The 10,149-nt window shown below is 40.9% G+C and overlaps 1 long non-coding RNA gene across 1 annotated transcript; it reads left to right on the top strand.

Moving 5' to 3' along the window:
• Nucleotides 1-1,445: 1,445 nt before the first annotated feature.
• On the top strand, nucleotides 1,446-4,632 carry LOC144690762 (uncharacterized). The gene is made up of 3 exons (XR_013578956.1): nucleotides 1,446-1,646; nucleotides 1,933-2,046; nucleotides 4,171-4,632. It is a non-coding gene; the product is annotated as an uncharacterized LOC144690762 (long non-coding RNA).
• Nucleotides 4,633-10,149: the final 5,517 nt, after the last annotated feature.

Genomic DNA, 10,149 nt, shown 5'->3' with positions numbered 1-10,149 from the left:
GCTTCAGGGGAGGATTACGAGATTGATGCCTGGAATGAACGGTTTGTCATATGAGGAAAGGTCGGGCAGGCTGGGCTTGTTTCCACTGGTGTTTAGAAGAGTGAAGGGTGACTTGATTGAAGTATACGAGATCCTGAACGGTAGTGACAAGGTGGACGTGGAAAGGATGTTTCCTCTTGTGGGCGAGTCCAGAACTAGGGGGAACTGTTTTAAAATTAGGGGTCGCCCTTTAAGGACAGAGATGAGGAGAAATTATTTCTGAAGGTTGTGCGACTTTGGAACTCTCTGTCTCAGAAGGGGGTGGAGGCTAGGCCATTGAATATTTTTAAGGCAGAGGCAGATAAATTCTTAGATAAAAACAAAGATCTGCGGATGCTGGAAATCCAAAACAAAAACAGAATTACCTGGAAAAACTCAGCAGGTCTGGCAGCATCGGCGGAGAAGAAAAGAGTTGACGTTTCGAGTCCTCATGACCCTTCAACAGAACTGGAAATTCAGAAACAGATAAATTCTTGTTAGGCAAGGGAAACAAAAGTTATTAGAGGTAGCTGGGGAATGTGGAACTTGAAACACAAACAGATCAGTCATGATCTTGTTGAATGGTGGAGCAGGTTTCAGGGGCCGAATGACTGACTTCTGCTCCTATTTCGTATGTATGTTTGTTAATGGAAAAGAATCAACTGCAACCCAAAATGCAAACACATGGTACATGTTTATGGTATATTCACAGCCCAGATACAAATGGGCCATTTTCAAGAAGCCATCACTTATCTAGCTCTAGAAAGCACTGGTTTTGTTTGATTGTTGCAGGGAATGGAGTATCTGGGAACCAAACGATATATACACCGAGACCCGGCAACACGAAACGTTCTCGTGGAAAATGAGAACCGGGCGAAAATCGGTGATTTTGGTTTGACCAAAGTCTTACCACAAGACAAGGAATATTACAAGGTGAAAGAGCCAGGGGAAAGCCCAATTCTAGATGCAGAATCTTTCTTATTTATGCACAGGCACAACATTAGGACTGCATTGAGGAGAAAGTGCTTCATTCAAACACTTGTGACTCTTGAATTCTACAGCCCAGAGAGGCTGTAGGTGCTCAGTTGTTGAGTATGTTCAAGGTAGAGATTGGAAGATTTTTCAACACGAAGGAATGTAAGAATAGTGCGGAAAGGCTGGGTTGAGGTAGAAGATCAGCCATGAGCTTATTGAATTGTAGAGCAGACTCGAAGGGCTGAATGGCCTGCTCTTGCACCTATTTCTTATGATCTTATGTACAACTGCACGCAAGGTGCTTCCACACTGGGAGCAGGGAGATCATGGTATTAATGTGCATCTTGTACCTTCCATTGGCAGAATTCTGGGATAAGATTGCCTTAGCCTTTAAGTTGGGCACACACTTGGAGGACTGAAGGGAAAGTTGTTATTTAAATAGAAACATTGTCATATGGGATTTTGATATGATATGGCAGAACAGTTTAGGTTGTGATGGTTGAGTATGTGATGTTTCTGTGAATATCTGGAACAGGTACGCACTGGAGTCCCTGATGGAGAACAAGTTCTCAGTGGCTTCAGATGTCTGGAGCTTTGGAGTGGTGCTATATGAACTTTTCACACACAGCGAGAAGACTAAAAGTCCATCATCAGTGAGTCTCCAACTTCTGTTGAACCGATTAAACTTGCTTCTCTTCCTGCTTAGTTCTATAAAGCTGTCTGTCATATGAATTACTGTTCGGAACTCACGAGTGTTACTACATAAAGGATAGTCACTGCAGGTTCTGAACTTTTATTATAATGTATTATATTTATCTATTTGTTATTTTATTTTGGTAGCTTCCATGTATCGCTCATTTAAATGTTAAACAGTTTTCTAATATTTCTCTTTTAAAAAACATTGATTCAGTGAAATTTTATTTTTGATTGCATTTTCAGGAATTAATGTGCATGATCGGCAGTGACAAGCAAGGACAAATGATTGTCTTCCACTTGATCGAGCTTCTTAAAGTGGGTAGAAGGCTGCCAAATCCGGATGGGTGTCATGACATGGTACTGATCACAAGCAGTTTTCCCTTTAACTATGTCCTCTGTGGATAGCTGTCCTTTCATTTGAAAAATAGGTTAAGTGCAGTTATAAAAATAGTGTGCAGAGCTTTAGAGTATACTTTGAAGTAATTATTTACCAAGTTAAAAACTAGCAACCAAATTACAGCCTGGGGACAGTATTTAATGGAGGCGACAGGAGGCGCCCCTGCCGCCCCACAACCTCCCACCTCCCCGAAGCTTGAGCTTCTGAGTGAGATTGCCGATGTGCTATCAAATTATGGGGAGCTCGTGCTTGGGGTCTGAATTCACTAGGAACTGGGTGCAGATTATCAAAACTCAATTTATCCATGAATTTAAGGGAGGAGATCTTCCTCAGATTTGTTTGGGCCAGTCCTTCCAATGGGATATAAGTCTCGTTTAAGAGGTGTTATGAGAAATGAGTTTGGACTATATTTAAGATTAAATGGAATTTATATCACACACACAAACACACTATTCAACCCAAATGGTCAATAGCAGTGTTTATGCTCCATATGACCGTCAACCCACACTTCTTCTGAAGGGTTCTCAAGATTCCCACATTTTTCATATTATCAACAAGGATATGACTTTTGGACTTTTACGGCAGAGGACCCAACTGCTGAGTTAAGTGTAGAACCCTGCAGACAGGAGGTAGCCCATGAAGACCCGGGACTGGACATGCCTGGGCTTGTTGAGTGCAGTTTGGATTGTTGCCTGAAACCCGTCAACGAGAGGAGACAGAATATGCATTCTTCCCTTTAAAACAATCAGCCCAGAGAAAGACTTCATCTTACACAAAATAAAGCCCATCAAAATCTTGCATAAATAATCGCTACTAACTACTAAGGCAGGAAGGCAGCAATCAATGCAATTATGCGATCCCATCAATACTCCACATATACAATGGCTTTCAGTTCAAGACTAGTTACGGGGACAGGAAGACAACGATAAACATCATGTGAGCCCATTAAAAACAATGAGACAACAATTACCAGGGGAAGCCCACCAAAATCAGACAAAGAACTAACCTTGATTTGGATTGAGGTAAGAAATTCGAAAAAAAACAGTATAACTGGGCCACCAGTTACAAAGGAGAGGAGGGTGAGCAGTTTGGAGAGGTTGAAGCAGAGTTTAAGGAGAGAGAGGCAGCTGAGCCAAGCGGATGGAGGAGATTTGTAGGTTTGCAGGCCCACAGGCAACATCACGGCGAGGGGCACGGGGTGGCAGGTTCAACCAAAGACAACAAGGCTGCAACCGCAGCCCTCTATGAAGATCGACCACCCGCAACCATGCCCTCCACCCAACTGAAGAACCTTCATAGATTCCACAGACCAGGACCACGTGGGGATGGCAGGCTCCAGAGGACACAAAGAGCATACCCCAACACTGCAGCCGGCTTACCTGGCTGGATTTCGAACTGTCAAGGAACCCTGGTTGGTGAGCATGATCCCTGACCTCTCCTAGTTCAATTTAGTTAGGTTTTGGGGGTGGGACAAGGGTAAGGGGATTAGTAGCGTGATTTTCCCTCATTATGCTGTGTGTTCCCCATTCTTAACTAAGTGTACCTTGTAGTTCTGTATAATCTCAGTGTAATCCTAATGTTATAAGTTCATTTGTGACTTCAATAAACTCAGTTTTTTTCTTGCACCAAAACCAGTTGTCTGCTGCATTTTGTCACAACCCCCAAGTATGTCTAAGGTCTGGAACCCAGGGAATGGGAGCGATTCGGACAGCTCAGAAGTCAGAGGTGAAGCTGACACACACCACCACCCCCTACATTCATCCAACCCTAATGGTCCCTAATGTGCATGAGTCAATGCCACAAAACTGTTCATAATTCCAGAGGAATAGGTAATGGATGGGCAGATTCACTTAAAGAGGCTTGGTGTAAGAAGTGTAAAAAAGTATATTCCCTACCAGTTGTAGTGTGTGACCTTCCAAGCCTGGTCTTAGACTATGACTGGCATACAGTAAACCAAGTGCTTGATGTTGATGATGCTTAATGAAGGATATATAAAATCCTTTTTTAGCAATGGTATGGTAGTGACATACAATGTTCTCAAACTTATTTTCTAATTTCAATTATATTTCTACTTCCAACCTCAGATGTATTTAATAATGAAGGAATGCTGGAACAGTGCATCGACTCAGCGTCCAACTTTTAAGGAACTTGCTCAAAAAGTGGACTCTATGAGGGATTCTATGGGAAGATGAGTTTGCAGAATGTTCAACCTTGTGCTCTTTTGTCCAATCACAACTGCTGCTTTTCCAGCCTGTAGCTGGCACTGCCCAAACTCTTGGGCACACAACCAAATCAAGGGGACTGATTGCTATCATACCACGTTCAGACAAGCAGGATCACTTTGGACTTATTTTACAGGCCATGGGAAAGGATAGTCCTTCCACTGTGATGTTACAGTTCATCAGGACAAACTGCTAATACTGTACAAAAAACATAATCAAGTAGGTACTATAACTGTGACATGATCTGCCCACTTCAGGCATGGTAACAGGAGGATTTAATATTGCAACTGTTCATAATAGGAGGAGTTAACTTTACGGAGATGACACTTCCCTCACAGCGAAGTAAGGAGTTTTCCTTTGTGACGAACATCAAATGGCTTTCAGTGCTGAATGCAAAGCAATATATTGTGCTATTTGCACAAGAACTGGCTAAAGAAAAATATTCTAATTGTGAATTTGTCCTTTGTAACCTAAACCTGCTCTAACATAAATTCCCTCAAAGAATGGAGAATAATTTCACTGTAATATATAGGGCCCCATTTACACTTGTCATGGTTAATAGAGCTAAAATTATCTACGAAAGGAAAGGAACAATATCTGGAGCTGAATAGTTTCATGAACCAACTAGGCTGTGAATGTGAATCTCGTGATGCATTAAATAATGATGATTGTAGAAAGTGTGCATTACTGTAGAATAAGGCAGATGTTGGGATGATAAGTTTCTAAAAGATTTTCTAATGGTGTGCAAATTTGGAAATTGCCACATTCATTAAGGAAGAATTGTGTTGTATGTGATCTGGAATGTACAGCAATGCATAGTTAGTAGCCAACTTGATCCACCATATGTTATAATGTGATTATGATAATGCTTTTCACGCTTGGATTAATTGTGAAGGAAAGAGATGTTGACTGCAGTCTTCTTAGGTTAATTATGTGAAGAAAAGCTCAGGGACGTATTTTTTTTAAACACAATTATAAATGTGGGATTCATTGTTTAGTCCACAAATAAGTTAAGTTACTTGCATTAATTTGGTAGGAATTCAAGCCAAACCATTTTTGAATTTAATTGTCAATCAGACCCACCACCAGCTTCTCATGGACAACCGGGGGTGGGCAACAAGCATACATAGAAACATAGGAAATAGGAGCAGGAGTAGGCCATTCGGCCCTTCGAGCCTGCTCTGCCATTCATTATGATCATGGATGATCATTCAGCTCAATAGCCTGCTGCTACTTTCTCCCCATATCCTTTGACCCCTTTCACCCCAATAGCGAGATCTAACTCCTTCTTGAAAACATACAATGTTTTGCTCTCAACTATTTTCTGTGGTAGCGAATTCCACAGGCTCACTGCTCTCTGGGTGAAGAAATTTCTCCTCATCTCTAAATGGTCTACCCCGTATTCTCAGATTGTGACCCCTGATTCTGGACTCGCTCACCATCGGGAACATCCTTCTTGCACCTACCCTGCCTAGTTCTGTTAGAATTTTATAGGTTTCTATGAGATCCCCCCTCTTTCTTCTGAACTTCAGCAAATATAATTCTAACTGACTCAATCTCTCCTCATATGTCAGTCCCGCCATCCCAGGAATCAATCTGGTAAACCTTTGTTGCCTCTCTCCCTCTATAGCAAGAACATCCTTCCTCAGATAAGGAGACCAAAACTGCACACAATATTCTAAGTGTGGTCTCACCAAGACCCTGTATAATTGCAGCAAGACATCCCTGCCCCTGACTCGAATCCTCTCACTATGAAGGCCAACATACCATTTGCCTTCTTTACTGTCTGCTGCACCTGCATGCTTACCTTCAGCGACTGGTGTGCGAGGACACCCAGGTCTTGTTGCACATTCCCCTCTCTCAATTTATAGCCATTCAGATAATAATCTGCCTTCCTGTTTTTGCTACCAAAATGGATAACCTCACATTTATCCACATTATACTGCATCTGCCATGCATTTGCCCAACTCACTCAGCTTGTCCAAATCATATTGAAGCATCTCTGCATCCTCCTCACAGCTCACCCTGCCACTCAGCTTTGTGTCATCTGCAAATTTGGAGATATTACATTTGGCTCTCTCATCTAAATCGTTAATATATATTGTGAATAACTGGGGTCCCAGCACCGATCCCTGCGGTACCCCACTAGTCACTGCCTACCATTCGGAAAAAAACCCGTTTATTCCAACTCTTTGTTTCCTGTCTGCCAATCAGTTTTCTATCCATCTCAATACACTACCCCCAATCCCATGTGCTTTAATTTTACACGCTAATCACTTATGTGGGACTTTGTTGAAAGCCTTCTGAAAGTCCAAATAAACCACATCCACTGGCTCCCCATCATGAACTCTACTACTTACATTCTCAAAAAATACCAACAAATGCCAGTCCTGTCAGAAATGCTCACATCCAAAGAATTTTTTTTTAAAATCATGCAAATTCTCCATAGTCCTCCATAGAAAAGCATTCTTCAGTGAGTCATGAAGTATAACAAAAATGTAAATATAAAAGGACCAGCATCTGAACTTTTTCCATTTTACTGTAGTAAATTAACCATTACTGCTAGGATTTATTCAATGCTAAGGAGTATGCATTTGCAGAATACATAAATATGGCTGCATACTTACATGGAGAGCAAGGACATTTTTTGGTAATATTGATTTAGAGCTTGAATTGCAAAATAGCTTTTCATTTTCATTTTGTTCTTTACTTTAATTTTTTACAGACTCTTAAATTCTCTTCCGCATGTACAGTCCCAGTTTAAGCTGCATTGTTTCAAAGAACAATCAGAAATCTCAGCAGTTATCAATGATTCAGTGTTTCCATGCACCAAACTAACAGTGGCTGAAAAATGAGCATTTAGGAATACTGTACATTCTGTAAATGAACCACATAACATCAGTGCACTACTATCAGCATACATACATTGAAATCTTCCATTTGTTAGATAAGAGTTATCCAGCAAATACTAACAAATGTGTGCTCATTTGCTTCTTCCATTTTGGTTACAAGGCATAGAATGCAACATTTTAGTGGCTACATGCTGTTGCTAACTGGTATAAAGGATTGGCCTGGTACTGGGTGAATTTTGGGAAGAGAATGGTTGAATGCAAATACACAGTGCAACCTTTTCATGTTGGCACTGTATATTTATGGGGCTACTTACCTCTGGTCCTTGTTCTTTGTGGTATTCAAGTTTTTGGGTGTGAGCTTTGGAAAGGCCATCTCTGAGATGAAGGGATGTAGTCAACAGGCAATTATCATTAAACTGTTTTTACCAGTAACTCTGTTCCCTGCAAAATCTTTCAGAACCACGTTCCATCAAGCAGCACTCAAACAGTATTTAGCACTGCTAGGTTAATGACCAGTGCTATTGCTCGGATTTCACTAAAAGGTAATTGTTGTAGTTATGGAATGTCTTGCAATGTTCACTTGAACTGTGAAAAAGTCCAGGTGTATTCTCTTTGGGATACATTGCAGAGGAGCAATTTGAGGCAAAGGATGGAGAGTGCCACACCAGAAGTGTGTTGGTGATTCACAGCATATTGGCTTAAGTACTACTTCTGTATTGTGTTACTACCAAACTGCTGAAATAGGCCAACAGACATTACTGTTGTCCCTTGGGGAACTGCAGGTAATTAATGATGCAGACTGACTGGAGAAAACCAGGAGATATTTCTTTAAGAGTAAGGCTAAAGCGAAATTGAAAAGCTTTGTCCCGGATGCTATTGTTCTTTCTGTTTGAACAAACAAAATCAGTTTAGAACTTTGGTACTCATGCATGTTGATTTCGTCTGTCCAATAAAAAAGCTATACGTGCCTCTTAACTCCTCAAACCTTATTCATTTTCATTGATGCAATTTGAAAGAATGCCCAATAGCAAATCGCAACTCACTCAACAACGTTGAGTGGTCTATATACTTGTATATGTCTGCAAAAGTTTCTCCAAGTCTTTAACCTAAACTTCTTTGCTATTATCTGAATAAAGAAAAAATATCCTTCAATAAGCAGACATTCACTTCAGAGTTGCTGCATCCATTAAAGCCACCATACCACCTATTTCTTTAAATTCATTCATGGGATGTGAATATCGCTGGCGTTGTTGCCGTCCCTAACTGCCCTTGAGAAGATGGTGATGAGCCGCCTTCTTGAACTGCTGCAGTCCATGTGCTGTAGGTACACCCACAGTGCTGTTAGGAGGCAATAGTAGTATGTCTAAAGCGCTGTTTGGAAAGGAACTCTGAGTCATACTGCGATTTAGATTTTGGATAGGAGTGAGTTGGTTATTTCGTTCTTAACTATATATTTTGGTGTAGTGCAAATTTGGAATGTTTTCCTGATACTGGAAATGCTTTGCGACTGAAGTGATTTTTAAACGCTGTGCATTTACTTTATATAGTGGGCTCTCTAGACTTACACATTGGTATACAACAACAGCAACTTGCAATTGTGTAGCATGTTTAATGAAGTGAGAAGTCTCAACATGCTTCTCAAGAACATTATCCAACAAAATTTGCCATCAAACAACATTTAGGACAAAAGCAAGATAAAAGCAAAATACTGCGGATGCTGGAAATTTGAAATAAAAACAGAAAATGCTGGAAAAACACAACAGGTCTAATTGCTGAGTTAGACCTGCTGAGTTTTTGCAGCACTTTCTGTTTTTGTTTAACATTTATGACAAAAGTGGCTAAAAAAAAATTGGTCAAAGAAAGAGGCTTTGTGGAGCAGCTGAAAGGAGGAAAGTGAGCTGGAGAGAAGGCCTGGACTATTGAAGGTGCGGCTGCCTATACATGAATAGATTTTTGTAATTTAGCCTTTTGAATATGCCTGTGAGAAGACCATTAATCTCCTCTCCAGAAGATCTCCATATCACACCTTGAATCAACTTCAGTCACTCCAGAGCGTGCTCTGCTTCCAGCATGTTTCCTTAAAATTAATCTACCTACAGGAAAACAAGGTGAAATGTGGCGTTGAAAATGTTTCAAAGCCTACATTTCATTTCGACTCCCCTAGCCGTTGATTCCATCTTCCCACCTAACCACTGTCTGAGGCAGAATCAGGCTGTTTGCATCCTCTGTGTTTTGACCTCCCAATGCCACCTAAATCCACCTCCATAACTTTGCCCAGATATGTCCCTGCCTCAGCTCATCTGCTATTGAAACTCTCATCCATGCTTTTTGTTACCTTCAAACATGTCTATTCCAATAATCTCTTAGCCAACCTCTCAACATAATCTTCAATAAACTTGAGTTCATCCAAAACTCTGCTGCCTTTATCCTCATTTGCACCACGTACCCATCACACTAGTATTCACTGATCTACATTGCCTCCCTGTCCAGCAATGCTTCAGATTTAAAATTCTCCTCCACGTTGTTCACAGCCCCCAGTGGCCTTGCACTTCCCTACATCTGTATGTTCTTTCAGCCCTACAACCTTCCAATAATTAAATGTTTCTCCACGTCTGACATCCTATTCATCCCCGATTTACTTTACCTCGTCTTTGGCGACCTCCTTCAGCTGCCTAGACTCAAAGTTCTGGAATTCCCTCCATAAATCTCTCGATGTCTCCAACTCTCCTCTTTTAATAAACTCCTTAAAACTCATCTCTTTGCATTTGGGTATCTCTCCTAAAGTCTGCTTATGTGGCTTGGTGTTAAATTTTGTCTGACAATTTTCTTGTCAAGCACTGGGGGATATTTTACTGGGGTAGAGGTGCTATATGAATGCAGGTTGTTGCTAGACTGTTACGATTGAGGAATTTGTAGCTGTTTTGATGAAGTTGCCATTCGTAAGGACAGTATGTAGTTAATCTAAGTGTTTGCTATGCACCACCACAAT

The sequence above is a fragment of the Cetorhinus maximus genome, chromosome 2, assembly GCF_964194155.1.
Source record: "Cetorhinus maximus chromosome 2, sCetMax3.hap1.1, whole genome shotgun sequence".
NCBI lineage: Eukaryota > Metazoa > Chordata > Chondrichthyes > Lamniformes > Cetorhinidae > Cetorhinus > Cetorhinus maximus.
This window is presented reverse-complemented; position numbering and strand designations above follow the sequence as displayed.